The 20,336-nt window shown below is 46.4% G+C and overlaps 1 protein-coding gene across 1 annotated transcript in view; it reads left to right on the top strand.

The window, feature by feature from the left end:
- Nucleotides 1-3,264: 3,264 nt before the first annotated feature.
- Nucleotides 3,265-20,336, top strand: part of LOC122756077 (G-protein coupled receptor 35-like) — a 37,615-nt gene continuing 20,543 nt past the window's right edge. Inside the window, exon 1 of the mRNA XM_044005176.1 lies at nt 3,265-3,360. The gene's annotated coding sequence lies outside the window, so the exon portion shown is untranslated. The remainder of the gene's footprint in view (nt 3,361-20,336) is intronic.

The raw sequence follows: 20,336 nt of genomic DNA, 5'->3' as shown, positions 1-20,336 counted from the left end.
GCAAGGGGAGGGGCTTCTCCAGTCCTGGCAGAGTCCAAGGAGCAAAGCTGGAATGTGAACACTGCTCAGAATCATCACGGTCCTCTCGGGCCCTGGTAGTCAAGGCTCAGGCAGGAAGGGAGGCCGGGCCCCGGGGCTCTCTGACACTTACCAGGGCCTTCTGAGGTGACTATTAAAGATGAGAAATCCAAGCCCTGCTTTCTTCTTGAGCTTGGTTGGAAGGTTAGTTCCTAGATTGAATCAAATAATCTAGAACGTGACCTGTGGTTTGGAGTGTGACCCTCCCCTTTGTCTGTCTCTGGCTCCCAGAGATGAGAGAGATCTGATACTATTTTATAGGAAACCATGTAAATCATTTCATCTCTGTACTTACATAAGCACCCTCCCCATCCTCCCCCATACCAGGAGGAGGAAGAACTGATGCAGAATAGGAAGAGAAGCTAGTTCACTGGAGCTTGCAGCAGGTTTGTGCCTCTCGATGGAGGAGGGTGGCTTAACATTAACATGATAGCAGGAGTGTGCTTATGTGTGTGTGTGTGTGTGTGTGTGTGAGAGAGAGAGAGAGTGTCTGTGAGTGTAAGTGTGAATGTGTGTGTGTGGGTGATTAAGAAAGTGTGTTAGCATATCCATGAGTCTGTGAGTGTGAATGTCTAGGTCGGTGCTAGGGGGTGTGAAAGTGTGTGACTACCTGTGAGTCTGTGTAAGTGTATGTATCTGAATATGCGAATGTGTGTGTGTGTGTGTGTGTGTGTGTGTGTGTGTGTGTGTGTGTAATAAAGACCAGCTGGGCAGTGAAAAGTCACCAAGCAGCTTTGTTTCTCATGGAAAGAACATTTGGCAGTCACCCAAGACCTGGGTTCAAATCTGGCCTCAAACACTAGCTGTAGGATCATGAGGGAGTCACTTAACCAACCTGAAATTCTGTTTCTTTATCTGAAAAATGGGGAGAATGGTAGCATTTGTACCTCCCTCCAATGGAAGAATGGAAAGTACAGTGGAAAGTCTGGAGTGCCATGTCAGGGTGTCATCGTCTTGGAGGTGACAACATGACGAGAGGGATGGTGCTGTGGTGGAGGTGAGAGAGTCAGGCAGACTTGTACTGACGTGGACTGGCCAAACCATTTGCACTCTGGGCAACTTTGGAAGAGAAGGTGTCAGTGTGCATTAGGGGAGAGAGCTCTTCCCCAGTAGCTCGCTCCATCCATGGAATACCAGATCCACTCTCTTTCTCTAGCTCCAATTGTTATTATTTGCAAGGGTGGCACTGTAGAGTGTTTTCTTCTTTCGGAAGACAAACACGATTTCACCACCTTCAGACATGAGAAGGGCAGTCAAGGGGAAGGAGGAGAATTGATTTGATCTTTTAATTGCCCAATCCGATGGTCTTTTCTCCTTTCCAGTGCTTCTCCACCTGTCTACCAAATTTCACAAACGTGGGGATGTGTGAACCATTCCTTTCTCCTCTCTGGGTTATTCATGATGCCCCTGCTCTGTCTTGGCTCACCCTCTACCTGCCTGCCTGCTCCACGTCATGCCCCCTCTGGGTATTCTCCAGAATCCTCTTCTGGTTCCACTTCTCCCCCTACGCAGCCTCTCTCCTGGTAACCTCATTGGCTTCCAGGAGCACAAGTGTCATCTCTACACAAATCACTCTCAGCTCAGTGTATACAGTTGGAGTCTCTCCCCAGGCTTCCGTCTGACATCAATTGCCTATTGGGCAGTCCCAAGTGGATGTCCTAGAGCCATCCAGCTCCAGCTCAACAGACCCCAAACTGAATCCATGCCCCCCCCATCACTGTCCCCTTTCCCTGTTTCCATGGCAGGGACCACCATCCGTGCTTCCAGCTTCCCAGGGTCATAACCTTCCCATCATCCTCATCTCCTCCCTCTCCCTCACCTGCCATATACAGCCAGCTACCAAATGTTGTAAAACCAAACAAACCAGGGGTGGGGTGGAGACTGGGGTGGAGTTTGGATTGGATGACATCTGTGGTCTCTGTCCCTCCGTATACTGAAGTCAGCAAGAATGAGGGCAGAGGGTGAGCGTAGGGGTGAAGTCTGCGAGCCAGGTACTGAAAGGCGAGAAAAGAGAGAGAACGGCCTGGGGCCAACTAGGTGCTTGCAGTAGGGAGCTAGAGGAGATTACAGACAGAAGGAGCGAACCTCAGGGCGATAGGCTGGCGACAGAGGGAGAGATTTGCAAGCAGAAGTCAGAGCTCCTAGTACTTGGAGTGGAGCGGGAGGGTGTGTGTACTGAACACTGGAGGGGATGGTCAGGGGGGCAGGGTCTTTTGTGGGACAGCTAGCGTTAAACAGGTGTAAGAAGATAGAAGGATGATGAGAAGAGGATGAATATGTTGGGAAATGTGTTCATGTGGCAGCCGGGGCTTCCAGAGGGCACAGTGGAAGGGCGGGGCAGTGGAGGAAGCGCCGGCCCTTGAAGGATAACTGCGCCTTGCAGTCCCCATCTCTCCAGGGCTTGTTGACTCTCCTTCCCACCTATTAATCATCCCCCTCGCACCTCCCTCCGCCAGGTAGGGGACCGACCGAGTCTCTGGGAGGAATCCGTTGCTGGAATTGGGGAGGGAGTTATCCCCAGCGATACTTTAGATGGTGTTGAATTGGAGGGAGGGAGACTTGAAAACTCCCAGCTCTTCCTTGGCAGGGCTGAATTTTCTGAGAGCAGAAAGCAGTTGAAGGATTAAGCGCTGTTTGTGTCCAGGGAGGTTTCCCACCCTGTTGCTCACTGTCCCCGCTCCCTCCCCCAAAGGAGTGTCTCGGGAGGGTAAAAGATCACGGGAGCTAGAGATTATCCAGTCCAAATCGTCCGTTTTACAGAGAAGAAAACAGGCCCAGAGAGAGGGCTAGGGCTCTACCCAAGATCACACGGCTAGCCTGTGCTGGAGCCAGGCTGCAGGACTCCAACCCTCGGTCAGACCCTTTCCCCTTTCCCAGGATGAAAAGGAAGCATCTAGGCTGAGACAGCAGGAATCCCCAGAGCATGTGATACCCATAACCTTTGCCAGTGGGGCCGTTCCTTCAGTGTGACCACAGTCTGAACCTTCTTTGTGAAAGGGGAAGAAGGGCTGTCCAGGGTGAAAGAGAAACATGGGGGAGGCCACCCCGGGAGAAACTGAGAAGGGTCCTAACCCCGCTGCGGTGCAGAGCTCCCGGGAAGCTCCGCCCAGCCCAGGGAGCGGGGGCTGAGCTCGGGAGGAAGGACCGCCTAGCTGAGAGACTGAGATATAAGAATACGGAGGGAAGCACCCAGCCGAGGGCACAGACCAGCTGTGCGAGAAGAAGAAGAGACTGAGGGAACCCTCCGCCCTCCTTGCGGATTCACCGGCAGTGATCGTATTCGTGAGTATCCCAGCTGGCCCTTGGGGACCCTAGGGGGAAACCAATCACCTGGACTGGGGAGGGGGGAGGAAGGGGAGAACTCCCCAAGGAGCGAGTGCAAAAGTGCATGCAAGGTGAGCCTGTTATTGGGCTAGGAGAGCGAAAATTCTTCGGTTGAGGGCTGGGGGAGTGTGCAAATCTGACGATGACTTAAATTCTGGGAAAGGGGCTCCGAAACAGACACGAGGAGCCCTGCTGCGACTTCTCCAAGGGAAAAAAAAGAGCATTCTTTGAGCTTGTCAGTGGAGGCAGAAACGTGACTAGGGCTCAGCAACTTGGAGTCAGGAAGACCAGAGTTCAAATTCTGCCTCAGAATAGGCTATGTGACTGAACAAATCACTTAACTCCTCCTCCTCCTCCTCCTTCTTGGCAGAGTGTTAAGTGACCTGCCCAGGGCCACACAGCTAGTAAGTGTCAAGTGTCTGAGGCTGGATTAGAACTCAGGTCCTCCTGAATTCAGGGCCGGTGCTTTATCCACTGCGCCACCTAGCGGCCTCCCTCCGTTTCTTCTTGTGTAAAAAAATCATCTAGGTGAAATGCTACTTACAAGGTTGGATGATTAGGGATACCATATAATCTCAGTTAATGGGAAAGCACCGAGAATGAGTTGAAATGAAATTTCTGAGGAGCTGAGGTTCCACTCACCAGCCTTGGTGAAAATCTTCCCAGTTGTAGGGGAGATGTTTTCTTTCCTTAATCTCTGGGACAATCAGGCAGGTGGTATCAGAGTCTGAGATCCTTCCTCTGTGAAATGAAGGGGGTGGGGAGGAAATGAGCTCCCTCCGAATCTCCCTCCCAACCTTACATCTGGGATCCCTTGCCTAGACTGTCAATCTAGACTCTGGTGCTCTTAGGGTGGCAGTGGGCACAGTACAGTGGAAGGAACACTTCATGGGGGGGGGTCACAGGATCTGGGTTCGAATCCTGCCCATGATTCTTATCACAGGATCCGTCACTTTCCTTGCATTTCCTCATCTATAAAATGGGGGTGTTAGACCAGTTAGCTTAGGTGGTCCCTTTCATGTCTAGATGGAGTCCTCAGTCTCCATCACTAATGGGGTGCAGATGGAGAAGGGAGATGAAGATATGCCTGTCACTGTAATTGCCTCAGAGAAGGAGCCCTATTTATGGCATAAGCACAGCTCATCCTGTTCCATCTCCCCAAGAGCCCTACAGCTGAGGCAGCCTTGGGGTAATAAAGGGTGCTGGTCAGTGAAGGCTTGAGTTCCAATCCCAACTTTGACATTATGAGCTGTATAGGTTTTTTACAAGCCCATTGTAAGCCTCAGTTTCCTCATCTGTACTAGACAAGATAATGCTACTTGGCCATCTGGTTAGTCCCTATTTGTTCAGTTTAGGTGCAAGGGTATATGTGTGCCTGGGAGAGTGGGTTGTTAAATTCTCAGTGTGAGCATTTACTTCTCAGAAATTTACAAATAGAGCTTGATTTATTGCTTTTATAATGTCTAGACTAAAGAGAGTGATGGAGAAAATTTGGAAGTATGTCTAGGGATACCGTTAAGTTGTCTTTCTTTTCTTCCAAATAGCCAGTTGTTAACACATTCACAGTACAACCCAATTTAGAAGTCAATCAAGCATTTATGAAGGGTTCTACTTTGTGCTTGGCACTTTTGGAGGCACTGGGGAGACAATCACTGAAGTGAGACACACTCCTGATCTCAAGTTGCCTCACATATGACAAAGTGTTTTTTTTTCTCATGGCTGTGCGATCTCTGGGCAAGTCACTTAACCCCACTTGCCTCAGTTTCCTCAACTGTACAATGAGTGGAACAGAAACATTCCACTATCTTTGATAAGGAAAAGGCCAAAGGGATCATGAAGACGTCAGACATGGACTGAGGAAAAATGACCCCTGAACCACAACAAGCCTGATGAATTAAGCAGGACAGGCATTTTTATTCCCATTTTAGGGCAGGGGAAACTGAGTCTCACAACAAACTAGGTGGCCTGTGCCTGAGCCACACTTGATAACAGGCTCCCACATCCAACATGCTTTCAATTTGGGTTGAGTAGGAGTAGACCCCAGGAGCTGCGATAGAGAGCCAGCTTCCAAATCTGAAGAGCCAAGCTTCAAGTGTCTCCTCTTGGGACTGACTCCAGCCCCATGAGATCTCTTGTTGTCCTCCAGGCAACCCTGTGAGCTGAGCTGGATGATCTGCATGGGGAGAGGGGGGGTGGCTGATCCTCAGGCCCCTGTGTCAACGAAAGCCCAGATGAGGTGGGGAGGGGCGGGAGACTCCAGGACTCAGCATTGTGAGGTCGGTTGTGTTTGTTTTCTTTTAAAAAAATGTTTTACGGGTGCAATTCTTTATATCATTGTCACTTTCCAATAACAACCCCTCCCCCATGCCACAGAGAAATGCTGCTAAGTAAATTGAGTCAGCACAGTGGCCAGGGTGGACAGTGGATATATGTCCCATTGTGCACCCATAGCCCCCCACCTCTAGTCCCCCATCTCTGCTGAGAGGCAGGAGGTTCATGCATCCTTCCCCACCCCCACCCCACCTCACCCCACCCCACAAAAGGATCTCTTCCTCTTCGGCTTTCCTGCATGTCTGATAAGGAATCTCTTCTTGAATCTCTCTTCCCCTGCTGTGATGGCAAACCAGCTTGCAGGCACAGCTACACAGAGGCAGTCCCTTCTCTCCCCTGGGCCCTCAGCCTTCCCTTTCCTGTCAGCTAAGGGGATTTGCAGGACTGACCTCTAAGACCCCATTCCAGCTTTAACATTTGAAACTTTCTAGGATAGGATTTAATTATGGCACCTATTGTATGGTTTTTGTTTTTTGCAGGGCAATGAGGGTTAAGTGACTTGCCCAGGGTCACACAGCTAGTTAAGTGTCAAGTGTCTGAGGCCGGATTGAAACTCAGGTCCCTCCTGAATCCAGGGCCGGTGCTTTATCCACTACCACCTAGCTGCCCCCACATCCTATTGTATGCTTGTCACATCCCCCCACCTATCTACCCTTGACTGCTGTGTGACCTTAGCTTGACCTCATAGGGCTCAGTTTACACATCTGCATAATGGGGCACGTGCACTAGGTGGTCTCAGCGATGAGCTGAGGAAGCCTCTGATATTCCAGAGAGCTTGGGGTCCAGCGGGTCAAGGGACAGGTGACAAATGAGGCAGCTGGGTATCAAAGAGCACAGAGCCCCGGGCCTAGAACCAGGGAAACCTGAGTGCAAAGACTGCCTCAGATCATTACTAGCTCTGAGACTCTGGTCAAGTCACTTCACTCTGTTTGCTTCAGTTTCCTCATCTGTAAAAATGGGGCTAATAATCAAACCCACTTCCCAGGCTTGTCGTGAGGATCAGATGAGACGGTATTCGTAAATCACTTTGCCAGCCTCAAATGGGCCGGTAAATGCTGGCGATTGCTATTATAAGCCTCAAGAGAAGGATGGCGGACACTTCTAGTGGGTCCTCCCGAAGGCTCCCAGGAGCTCAGAGGAAGACTGGAGGCTGTGAGCTGGTAAAGCCGGGTGAGCCTGAACCTGGCCCGTGAGGAAGGGGCAGCAGTTAGCCAAGCACTAGGGAGAGAGAGCAGAAGGGAGGAGGTAGGGGAGGGCGGCTCGGGACCTCCTGTGGCCCGCATCCTGCCCGGCCGAGAACGTCGGGGCTAGAAAGGATAGAATCCCATCTCAACTCTCACCTCTCCAAGTGGCTCCTTATGCTGGGTTCTTTAGAACTCAATTCTTCAGAGCCTTCTGCCCTTCAGGAAGGCTACTGACCAACTGGAGATCAGCCAGAGGGGGAGACCAAGCCATATAAGGACTAGCTGAAGGACACGGGGCTGTTTAGTCTGGAGAAGGGAAGGCTTAGCGGATACGTGAGCTCTGTATTGCTGGGGAAGAGGCAGAGAGCAGAACTAGAAGCAATGAGGGGTAGCTGGAGAGAGGCAGACTGGGGCTCCAACCTCCTGACGGAGCTGCCCCCGAGGGGAGTGGGCTGTCTGGGGAGGTAGTGGGCTCCCCATCCTTAGAGTCTTTGAGCAGAGGATGAATGCCTGCCAGGAGGGAGGTCATCAAGAGTATTCTTGTTCAGCTCCCGTTGAACTTGAGGCCTGTGAGGCCCCTTCCCAAGGAACTTTTTAAGCCATCTAGTCTGATCCCTTATTTTATAGTGTAGGAAACTGAAGCTGAGTGACTTGTTAGCTGGGCAGGAAGCATCAGAGGCAAGATTTGAACCCAGTGCTCTTTTCGCTCTCCAACGTCACCTCCAAACCCACATCTCAGCACAGAAAGCTCTGGAACCCTGGCTGGACACTGGAAGCTGCCCACCCCTGCCTGCTTGTGTGGGTGACCTTTGCATGGTAACTGGTCCTTCCCTCTCCAGCCTTTTCCCTGTCTCCTCTGTCCAGTCTCTTCCACCTCTGCCCAGGCACCTATCTTCTAGAAAGCATTATGAAGGCTTGATTTCATCACATATCTCATTAGAATAGAAGTTCTCTGAGGGCAGGGGCTGTTTCTGCTTTTTCTTTTTATTCCTGAGATTTAGTGCTTAATAAATGTTTGCCGACTGACTTATTGATTGTAGGGATTGAGATACACCGTGGTAGATAGTTAGGAAGTCTCTTGGCATTAGAAAGACCTGGGTGGAGTCCTGCCTCTGACACTTAGCTTCTCGATGCCCCAGGAAACTGAGGGATACCTCAGATCTGCATGTTTGGTGGGACTTTCCTCCCTGGGAATTCACTAGGCTAGCAAAATCACAGGTCTGGTTTGAAACAAAATGTGCTCGCCCCTGGGGACACAAAGATGAAAACCCAGTGGTCCCCAGACTCAAGAAGCTGCCCTTCTCTTAGTGGTGGGGGGTGGGCATGAAGTGGGCTCAGCAGTTTATAAGAGGTAGGTGGCAATGGCGACCATGGAGAGATCTGGATGGATCAGGTGATGTCTCAACTAAGCCTTGAGGAAAGTGGATGCAGACCCTTGCTTGGTTTGGAGGCTGGCCTTGCTTTTATGCTTTTGCCTCTCTGCCCATGTCTTTGTTCTTTTTCTCTGCTCTGCCTCAGGCCTGGGGAGGAAAGATAAAGGTGGTGGAGGGGAAGCCCTCAAGCTGACCCAGGATCTTCCATTCAAGGCATAAATCTCTAATTCACATTAAAGGATGAGGGTCTGAACATGTTACTCCCCTTACCCTAAGATCGCATTTAAAAAGAGCACTATCTTTACCCCAAGGGAATAAATGGCCATTAGAGTAATGGATAGGAAGTGGACTGGATACAGGGGACCCGGGTTCAAATCCTGCCCCTGCCATGTGCTCTATGTCCTTGGGCACCATCCAATGACTTAACTTGACTTAACTTCCCAGTGTCCAGGTCACTTTCTAAGATTCTAAGATGCTTAGCAATCCCTTGGAGGGAATTTCTTCCCTGGAGGAACTCCCTCTACAGCTTAAATCAAAGCATTCCCCCCAAAGCCCAAAGAAATGAAGCTGGTGGATGAGAGGAATGTCCTAGACATGGTTTATCCCTGTTTTGGCAAAACATTTGATAAAATATTGGATACTATTCTTGTGGAAAAGATGGAGAAAAGTAGGCTAGACAAGGTACCGTTAGATGAATTTGGAATTGGTCAAATGAATGTCTGGACTCAACCTGCTGTCATAATGATCTAATGTTATCTGGGGAGGAGTCCTCTGCTAGAATGGTCCAGAATCCAGCCCCATGGCCCTAGTCCATTTGATATTTGTATTAATGCCTTAGATAGAGGTGTGTCTATGTCTGACACCCATCTGGGAGGGACAACTACCACACTGGACCACAGAATCAGGATCCACAAAGGTCCCTGGGGGCTGCTTAGAGCATTGGGCTGAATCTAAGAAGATGAAAACGAATAGAGATAAATCTAAAGTTAGACCTTTCATTGTGGAAAAAACCCATTTCACAAATACATCGTAGGAGGTGTGTCTAGGTAATAGTTTGTCTGAGAAAGATGTGGGGATTTTAAGGGACCGTTAGTTTAATATGAGTCAGCAGTGTGATGTGGCAGCCAGGAACTTCTGGTGATCCTACGTTGTAGTAAAGGAGGCTGAATTTCCTGGAAGGAGGAAGGGAGAGTTCCCCTGGCCTCTGCCTGGGCTGAACCATCCCTGCAGTGTTGAGTTCAATTATAGGCACCACAGAAAGCAAGGATGTCAAGAAGCCAGAAAGCATCCAGGGGACAGTCTCCAGGACAGTCAAGGGCCTCGAATCTGTGCCATGGGGGGATTGGTTGGATTTTAAAAGATGGGATGAATAGCCCAGAGAGCAGGAAACCAGGGACAGGGAAGAAAGAAAGCTGTCTTCCAGAGCAGAAAAGGGATTAAGCTTGTTCTACCGGGTCCCAGAGAACAGGACCAAGGGCACTGGGGACAAATGGCAGAGGCTAAATTTAGGTTCAACAGCTTAACCTTTGGAGCTGTCCAGCAGGGGAAATGCTGCTTCCCAATGGAGGTCTCTAAGCAGAGGCTGGACAGCCCTCATTGGGTGTGTGATAGTCAGGGATTCCTGTCCTATGTGGATTGGACCAGATGGCACCAAGTTCCCTTCTGCCTCTCAAATTGTATGATTTGAGGATCCCATTCCCTCTGATTTTGAGATTCCATAATCTTCAGCCTCTATGCTGACCTCCAATCTTGCGTCTCCAAAAGTCTTTTTTTTTTTTTTTTTTTTTTTTTTTTTTTTAGGCAATGGGGGTTAAGTGACTTGCCCAGAGTCACACAGCTAGTAAGTGTCAAGTGTCTGAGGCCGGATTTGAACTCAGGTACTTCTGAATCCAGGGCCGGTGCTTTAACCACTGCGCCATCTAGCTGCCCCTCCAAAAGTCTTTAAGACATCTTGAAATAAATGTCCAGCAGACATCTTAAACTCAATATGGCCAAAATGGAACTCATTATCTTTTTACTAAAGTCTCCCCTACTCCTACATTCCCTTTTACTGTGGAGGGCAACACCATCCTCCCAGTCCCTCAGACTCATGACCTAGGAGTCATCCTAGATTTCTCACCCTCTCTCACCTCCTAAATCCAATATGGTACCAAGGCCTGTCGGTTTCACCTCTGCAACATCCCTCCAATGTGCGTCCTTCTCTCCCCTGACACTGCTACCACCAGGGTTCAGGTCCTCCCACATGAACCAAGGCAGTAACCTGTGGTGGGTCTGCCTGCCTCAAGTCTCTCCTCACTCCATTCAGCCTCCAAAATGATTTTCCTAAAACACAGGTCAAGTCATGTCACCCCCTATTCCTGTGGCCTCCAGGAGAAAATATAACATGCTTCTTTTGGCATTCGGAGCCCTTCATAACCCAGTCCCCTCCTACCTTCCCAGTCTTCTTATAGGGTGTCTATTTATTCCCCAGCACATATTCTTTGGTTCAGCAACTCTGGGTTTTTGGCTGTTCCATGAACAAGACTCTCTCTTGGCTCCAGGCATTGTCTCTGGTGTCCCCTAAGCCTGGAATACTCTCCCTCCTCATCTCTGGACTACTGACCTCCCTGCCGTCCTTTGAGTCACAAATAAAATCCCACCTCCTACAGGAAGCCTTCCCCAACCCTTCTTAATTCCAGTGCCTTCCCTCTGCTAATCATTTCCTTTTTATCCTGTATAGATCTTGCTTTGTAGATACTGTTTGGTGTTTCCCCCAATAGATTGTAAAGTCTTTGAGTACAGGGATTGTCTTTTGTCTCTTTTTGTATTCCTAGAGCTTTGTGACCCCAATTCTAATAAATGTTTATTGTTGATTGATTGGGGCAGCTAGGTGGCATAGTGGATAGAGCACTGGCTCTGAAGTTGGAAGGACCTGAGTTCACATCTCACATCAGACACTTATTAGATGTGTGACCCTGAGCAAGTCACTTAACTCAATTGCCTTAAACATCCCAGGCCATCTCCAGTCATCCTGATGTATATCTTGCCACTAGACCCAGATGACTCTGGAGGAGAGAGTGAGGTTGGTGACCTTGCACAGCCCTCCCTCACTTCAATCCAATTCACTGCAAGTCATGACATCACCCAGATGTCACGGTCCTCTTTGAGAATGAAGGATAAACAACAACAAGCAAGGGAAAGAATATAGAAAGGCAATAGAAAAGGGCTGAGACTGAACTTTGGGGGATTTCCACCTTTCAGGGATTGGAGAGAGACTATGAAGTGTGAAGAAGACTGAGAAAGAAACCATTGGTCAAAGAGCAGGATGCTCAGGAAGGAGCAGTCATCCTTCAATTCAACTAAGCACCTACTATGTGCCTGGCAATGTGCTAGGCACTAGGGAGACTGAGACCTCTGTGTCATGTGCTTGGCAACTTCCACGTCCAGGCATGATTTAGGAGGTAGAAGTCTCTGTTCTGTGTGTGTGTGTGTGTGTGTGTGTGTGTGTGTGTGTGTGTGACAGACTTAGGAAGGGGGAGGCTGAGGAAAGCAAAAGGGCTCATGGGGGCGGGGGAACTGGGACACTCCTAAAAGTCAGACAGTTCCACCTTCTGCGTCACAGGAGACTTTCTTTCTAACCAACCCCACATGACAGAGTTCTGGTTTGGGGCACAGCCGAGAGAAGTTCCCAAATTCTCTCATTCTTCTTTCTTTCTTAAATTATCTTTTGTTTTTATGTCATTTCCCTAATGAATTCTTCCTTCTCTGCCCCCTTCCAGAGTGCAATCCCTTATAGCAAAAAGGGAAAAAGAACAGTCTAGTAAAATTAGATCTTTTCTCAAAAAAGGCTGATGTTATATGCAAGCTTCCATACCCATAGTCCCCCACCTCTGCAAAGAAGCAGAGAAAGGTCCCTTCCCATATATCTGTCTTGGGGCCAAGTTTGGCCATAATTTTGAGCACTGAATTCCATTTGTTTTGTGGTTGTCTTTTTCAGTTATGGTGTTGTAGGATGGAAGGAGACATGGATCTATTTAGGTGCCTATTTCATGTCAGGCACTTTTTATAAATATTATCTTATTTGATCCTTGCAACAATCTGGGGAGGCAGGTGCTATGATTATCCTCATTTTACAGTTGAAGACACTGAGGCAGACAGAGGTGAAGTGACTTGCCCAGGATCACAGAGTTTGTAAGCATCTAAGTTTGGCTTTGAACTCAGGTTGTCCTGACTCCAGACCCAGGACTCTCTCCGCTGCACCACTTTCTATTGTGGTCATTATGTATATTGTTTTCCTGGCTCTGCTTTCTTCACTTTGGCTCAGTTGATACAGGTCTTCCCATTATTCTCTGTATTCTGCCTATTCATTGTTTCTTATAGAACAGTGGCATTCCATTTAATTTCTTTGCCACAGCTTGTTTAACCATTTTTCCAATCAATGGGCATTGACTTTCTCATTTGCTACTAAAAAGGGGCTGCTTTCACAATTTTGACATTTAGGTTTGGAAAGTCAAGTGTCCTATGTTCTTACATAGTCTGCTCCCATGTCACACAAAGGGGGAATCTCAGATCATCAGCCTGAAGATTCTTACAAGCAGGAGATCCCATTCCCAGGGCCCAGGACATGAAAGAATAATGGTCCTTTGGGGAGAGGGACAGGAATGCTCAGGGAAGCAGAGCATTAAGAGAGACATGGTCTCCAGGAATAAAAGAAAATGGCAGCCCTGTTGTACTCTGCCTTGGTCTGACCACACATGGGGTAACCATGTTCAGATCTGGGTGTCATGGTTTAAGGAGTCACCACTAGGCTAAAGAGCATCAAGAAGACAATGAAAGGCCATGAGTCCAGGTCATGGGAGGGAAGGAATACAAAAGTATCCATTAAGCACCTACTTGTGCCAAGCATTGTGTTAAAGGCTGTGTGGATGCCAAGAGAAAAGCAGAGTCAGATCTGGCTCTCAAAGAGCTTATGTTCTTTTTTTATTTAATTTTTATCAATTACATGTAAAGATATTTTTTCTTTTTTTCTTTTTCTTTTTTTTTTTTTAGTGAGGCAATTAGGGTTAAGTGACTTGCCCAGGGTCACACAGCTAGTAAGTGTCAAGTTTCTGAGGTAAGTAATCCAATCCTTGCCTGGAATCTAGTAGGGAAAGAGAAGGCTGATGCATAAACATATCTTCCTTAATATAATTTCAATTAATTAAGGCATATCCATTTCTGAAATAAAAAAATTTCATAGTGCCAAGGACTCTGGTGTCAAAACCCATCTTTCCTGGGTCTTCAGAAGCATGTGCAGAAACAATTGCCTGGTCAAGGGCAGCTAGGTGGTGCAATGGATAGAGTATTAGGCCTGAATTCAGGGAGACCTGTGTTCGAATGTGGCCTCAGACACTTACTGTGTGTGACCCTGAGCAAGTCACTTAACCCTGGTTGCCTCAGTTTCCTCATCTGTCAAATGAGCTGGAGAAGGAAATGGCAAACCACTTCAGTATCTTTGCCAAGAAAACCCCAAAACAGGGTCATGAAGAGTCAGTGACAACTGAAACAACTGAACAACAACAACATCTTGTTGAGGGTTGCTGCCTGGATGATGGGTGGAGATAAGGCTTCTGGTTAGAGTGTGGGGGGGGGAGTCCTGCTCCTCATGGGGCTCTTGGGCAAGGGGTTCTGGGTGGCCACCTCACACAGGATGTGAAAGGAGGTGGAGATATGATGGTGCTGGTATTTCTAGCCTTGTTCATGCTGTCTCCTGTGTCTCCCATGGGGTAGCACACCTGCAGGCAGGTGGGTAGCCCAACATCACATCAGTTGGTGTGGTCAGTGATGTTGATGGTGGGGCTGTGTCTCCATAAAATATGTACGTGAGGAGCAGTTGAGGCAACTAGGAGTGGAGTGTTTAGCCTGTTGAGAGGAGCCTCGAGAGGCAGATGAGAACTGTCTTCAAGTATTTGGAGGAGGAATTGGCTTTGTTCACCTTGGCCCCAGAGGGCAGACCCAGCAGCAGTGGGAGATGAGGCATTCCCGTGACAGTATCTGGCCTTTGACTTCTTGGAAATCCTCCTTGAAAGACCCTAATCCAAACCACCAAGTCTGTGGGCATCCATCCTGTTGTCCCCACTCTCTTCCATGTCCCTTCCACTTTTGTGTCCCATAATACATTTTATAGGTGATCCCTTCTCCTCCACTCCTTGAGCACAAGTCACAATTGGGCAATATTCTGCATGGATTTGTTTGTTTGTTTTTGCGGGGCAATGAGGGTTAAGTGACTTGCCCAGGGTCACATAGCTCGTAAGTGTCAAGTGTCTGAGGCCAGATTTGAACTCAGGTCCTCCTGACTCCAGGGCCAGCGCTCTATCCATTGCAGCATCACCTAGCTGCCCCTGATTCTGCATGGATTTGTACCCAAAAAAGCAGAAAACAAAAACAATCTGGACTGTGCAACTTAGCTAAGGTCCAAGACACAACTTGTTCTGGTACCTTCTGCTTGGAGACCCCTCTGACGCTCTGAGTTTCCCCCTCTTAGCAGAAAGCCCTCTGGCTCAGGCCACCTTTGACAGTAACTATAAAACAAAAATGAGGAAATTCCCACAGAATAAAACAGAAGTGCAGGCTGAGCTGACAGCGTCTTACTGAATTGAACTGCAGTAAGGGTGCAGCTTAGGGAAGGTGGGTCTTCTAGGAAAAGGAAAATTTCCCTGCTTTTTTTGTCTAGTGGGTAGGAATCAGCAGGGCCACCTCCTCCCTTGACTTAGTTCTTCATAAGATGGGGTTAACCAAACAATATTCCTTTCCTGTATTCAGTTCTAAACCCAACTCATTATCTGTTTGCAGAGCTGAGCTAAGAGAGACGCCTTGTGTATGGATTGAACTAGACAGCCACCAAAGTCAATCAATCAACAAGCATTTATTAAGCACCTACTAGTGCCAGACACTGCTAGGCACTGGGGATATCAAACTGAAACTTTGAAAGGGTCTCGTATTCTAATGTGAGTGACAATCAGGATGTCTCTATCTCCAGCAACATCTCTATCTATAATGCTATGTCTATTTCTATACCATCTATACCTGTTACATGTATCTGGAGAGATAGATCTATTTCTATCTAGAGATAGAGATCTATATTAAACCTATTTCTAGCTTTAGATATAAAGATGTGTATCTCTATATTTGTTATGTTATGCTGACCTATGCATTATTTATAATAATTATAAAAAGAATAAATACAATAGATGCAAAGGTGTCAATATAAAGTTGCTTTATAGAGAGAGAACTCTAATTTTTTTGGGGAAAGTCTTCATTTAGAAAGAGAAGCTTGAGTTTCATTTTCTTGCTGTTATTTAGTCATGTCTAACTCTCAGTGACCCTATTTGGGGTTTTCTTGGCAAAGATGCTGGAGTGGTTTTGCCATTTCCTTCTCCAGCTAATTTTACAGATAGGGAAACTGAGGCAAACAGGGTGAAGTGAAGTGTTCAGGGTCACACAGCTTGTAAGTGTCTAAGGCCAGATTTGAACTCAGGAAGAGGAGTTTTCATGACTCTAGGCCTGGCACTCTATTCACTGCACCATCTAGCTGCCCCAGTTTAAAGAAAGAGAAAGACTCTCTGAAGTGGAGATAAGGAGGCATCATGGGCAGCAGGAACAGAAACTGGAAGGGCAAAGAGGTGGAAAATAAAAAGTCTTGTGTGAGGAACAGAGGAAAAGCCAGTTAGCCTAGAACAAAAAAATGAGGCTGCAACAATCAAGCAAGGCCAGGTTGTGAAGGGTTTTGAGACCTAAATGGGAAGGACAAAAACTGTTGGGAAAACTGGGCAGCGGTCTGGCAGAAATTAGGTTTTGACCAATACTTTATAATTATGATAAGGTCTAAATGAATTTATGACCTAGATGTAAAAGGTCACATCCTAAACAAATGAGAAAAGCCAGGAAGAAATTTCATTTTACATCCGTGGATGGGGAAGAGTTCATGACTAAACAAACAACAGAGAATCCCACAAGATAAAATGGACAATTAAAATGAAAAAGGTTTGCACAAAGAAACCTAATTTAATTTAAATTTAGAAAGGAAATGGATAAATGGAGACAAAAACCCTATGTAGCATTTCTTTAATAAAGGTTATTTAAGATAATAAGGAACTGATTCAAATATATTAAAGAGCCATTTGCTGATAGAGGGTAAATGACATAAGGGACAGTTTTCAAAGGAAGAGGCCCAAGTTATCAACAACCGTGTGCAAAATGCTCCAAATCACTACTGATGAGAGAAACATGAATTAAAGGAGCTCCGAGGCTCCTCCTCGCCCCCAGTGACAAAAATGGAAGAGAACGTGTTGGAGGGACTGTGTGAAATCAGGCACATTGGCGAGCCATCGGGAAACTGGGAATCAGCCCAGCCTTTCTGGAAAGCAATGCGGACCCAGGTCCAGGAGGTCGCCCGGCTGTATACAGCTGACTATCCTCTTCCTAGTCCTATATCAGAGAGCAAGGAAAGATGGGAAGGACCTACATGTAGAGGCAGTTAGGTGGTACAATGGATAAAGCACTGACCCTGGATTCAGGAAGACCTGAGTCCATATTCAGCCTTAATAACTTACTAGCTGTGTAACCCTGGGCAAGTTGATGTCTCAGTTTCTTTGTAAAACGACGATAATAATAGCGCCTACCTCTCAGGGTTGTTGTGAGAGTCAAATGAGATAATATTTATAAAGTACTTAGCACAGTGTTTGGTGCATAGTAGGTGTTATATAAGGCAACCAGGTCATGCAGTGGATAGAATGCCAGGCCTGGAGTCAGGAAGATTCCTTTTCTTGAGTTCAAATCCAGTCTCAGACACTTAGTAGCTGTGTGACCGTGGGGAAGTCATTTAACCCTGTTTGCCTCAGCTTTCTCATATGTAAAATGAGCTGGAGAAGGAAATGGCAAACCACTCCAGTACCTTTGCCAAGAAAACCCCAAATGGGGTCACAGAGTGTCAGAGACAGCTAGAATAACTGAATGATGTGTAATGTAAATGTTAACTATTTATTTATTTATTTTTTTAGGCAATGGGGGTTAAGTGACTTGCCCAGGGTCACACAGCTAGTAAGTGTCAAGGGTCTGAAGCTGTATTTGAACTCAGGGTCTTCTGAATCTAGGGCCGGTGCTCTATCCACTGCTCCACCTAGCTGCCCCAACTATTTATTATTGATATTCTGCATAAAATATTTGTAGCAGCTCTTTTCATATTAGCCAAAATTGGAAGCTAAGAGCCTAAGCCTATTAGGGATTGGTTAAACAAATTAGTGATTAGTATAGCAACTGGCACATAGCATGTAATAAATGCTCGTTGATTTGACTACATGAATATCATGGGATATTATTTTGCCATAAGAAATTATGAAATAGGCCATTTCAAAGGTAACTGAAAAGCTCTCTATTAACAGAGTGAAATGAGCAGGACTGGAGAAAACAGCATGCATGTGTAATGATCACAAATAGTGAGAGAAACAACTTCCAGACTTTCTAACTTTCATCAATACAACGATAAACCCCAAGTCCAGAAGACTGAAGATGAAAGACATCATTGAACCAACTCTTGCCAGGGAGGTAATGGGCTTAGAATCCAGAGAGAGAGAGAGAGAGAGAAATACATTTTCAAGCATGGTTGACATTGGAATTTATTTTGTTGGTCTATGTATGTTTTCTTTTCTTTTCATTCCTTTTTTCTGTTAAGTAGTTTGTGTGTGGGGGGGTAATAGTGGAAGGGACAGATTATAAATGTATGTAAGGATAAATTTATTTATTTATTTATTTTGGTGAGGCAATTGGGGTTAAGTGACTTGCCCAGGGTCACACAGCTAGTAAGTGTTAAGTGCCTGAGATTGAATTTAAACTCAGGATCCTATTGATTCCAGGGCCAGTACTCTATCCACTGCGCCACCTAGCTGCCCCAATAAATTTATTTATTTTTTTTATTTTTTAAAGTGAGGCAATTGGGGTTAAGTGACTTGCCCAGGGTCACACAGCTAGTAAGTGTTAAGTGTCTGAGGCCAGATTTGAACTCAGGTACTCCTGACTCCAGGGCCAGTGCTCTACCTACTGTATTACCTAGCTGCCCCAATAAATTTATTTTTAAAAAATGAACAAATTTAGAGTGCATATAAAAAAATCTAAGCAGAGAAACTTATATTTGATTTTTGAGGGCATAGGAAGCCACTAGTGTTTATTAAGTAGGGGAAGTCCCCTCCAACTCTCAAATTCTGTCATCTCTTCACTGCCCTTTGGGGTACCTGACCCATTTTTCCTTTGGGGAAGATGGAGGGGGTGATTCACAGTCACAGAACACTTGAGAAAAGGATGGATTTGGGCATCTGTTAGCAGCTTAGCATCCATGTGCTGTTAAATTTTGTCTGTTTGTTTTAAATGTTCTTTTTTATTATTAGCTTAAACCTCAACAAACATAGACACTTCAGTAATGAGAGGTAGTATGGTCTCATGGTTAGGGAACTGGGTTTGGAGTCAGGAAGACCTGGATTCAAAACTCACTTCTGCAACTATTGGTGGTGTGAGCTTCCTTGTAATAATCCTACACAAGTAACCGAACTCCTCTGTGACTCAGCTTCCTTGACCGTGAATTGAGGGGCTCAGACTCCTTGGCCTTTAAAATATCTTCTATGAATGTGGTCCTGAGTGAACTCGGAGGCCACACTCTAAAGAGAGAATCTAGCCTTCTCTATTCCTCCTGCTCTGTGCTCTGTGTAGTTTGTTACTTAAATCGGATGCTTATCCAGGACAAAAATTTTCATGAACTGTTAGTGGGCTGCTTGTCTAACCACGTATCCTAGTCTGCCAGCGGGCAGGCTTCATCTCAGAAGGGACAAAGGATGGGTGTGCATGCATGTATGCATGTTTGTGTGTACACACATGCATGCAGATGTAGATGTGTATATATAGCTGTGTGTGTGTATATATGTGTGTGTATATAGATGTGTGTATGTGCATATATATGTGTGTATACACATATATATCTCAAAAGCTTTAAAGAGCCTTGAAAAAATTCCAGGTGTTTTCTTTTTTTAAGCACCTAACAAAGTGATCAGCATATAGTAGATACCTGATAAATGCTTGTGGTTTGATTAGCTGAATCATCCATTTAGTTTTTCCTATATGGATTGTTAGCCTGGTTCTTTTGAGTTGTCAGGGATTTAATGGAGGAAGCCCTGTAGCCTTTTGAGACTTAACAAAGTCAAGCAAAATATCCAAAAAAAGGAGTTTCAGGAGGAAGAACTGCACTGTCTCTGGGGGCATCCCTCTTCCACTTGGACACTGAGTAGGAAATCCTCCATGACAGTGGTGAGTACCTTGTGAATGACCAGCGCATTTCCCTCTTTTAATGCCTCCCTTGAGATCCAATAATCTAGGGAGGCTATTAAACTTAGCTCTATGGTTGCTTCTAGATTCAGTCAGAGGATCTGGGTGCAAATTCTGGCTTTGCCACTTAAGCAATCTTTGTGACCCTGAAAAAGTCACTGAATTATTTAAACTCTCAATTTCTTCCTTTGTAAAATGAGCAGAGTGGCCTAGATGCTCTCTGTTGTCCTTTTAGCTTTTCAAGGACCCTTTTATGAACTTATAGGCTCATGGGAGACCAATTTGTCAGAAGAAAACATTTTAAATGGGGATTTTGCGCTACTCAGTTAATTCTCTCACCTCCCCCTCTTTCCCCTTAAGAATAACCAACAAAGCAAAGTAAGCACTGTGGAACCTTGAAATTCTGTGCCCTACACAATCAATTGTGTGACTGAGAAGATGTGTTCAACTATAGAAAATTCATTTCTGAATGTCATGCCTATTCCCTTTTCATTTTTCCATCAATGATACCCCCAATGTATGTGTGGACATGTAGCATTCCTTCTGGGCTTCCTCCTCTAACTCCTACATGTTCTGCTGGATCCAGTCCCCAGAGGGGTAACTGCTCCCTTGGGTTCCTGTGGATGACTATCTTCCCAACACAGTGGCTCATGAGCTTCCACAGGGGTGCCTCCCCCTAACATTCAGTCAGTAGCTTCATTAGCTTTTTTTTTTTTTTTTG

This window comes from Dromiciops gliroides, chromosome 4 (genome assembly GCF_019393635.1).
Source record: "Dromiciops gliroides isolate mDroGli1 chromosome 4, mDroGli1.pri, whole genome shotgun sequence".
Taxonomy (NCBI): Eukaryota; Metazoa; Chordata; class Mammalia; order Microbiotheria; family Microbiotheriidae; genus Dromiciops; species Dromiciops gliroides.
The sequence above is the reverse complement of the archived record's forward strand: the minus strand, read 5'-3'. Positions and strand labels throughout refer to the sequence as shown.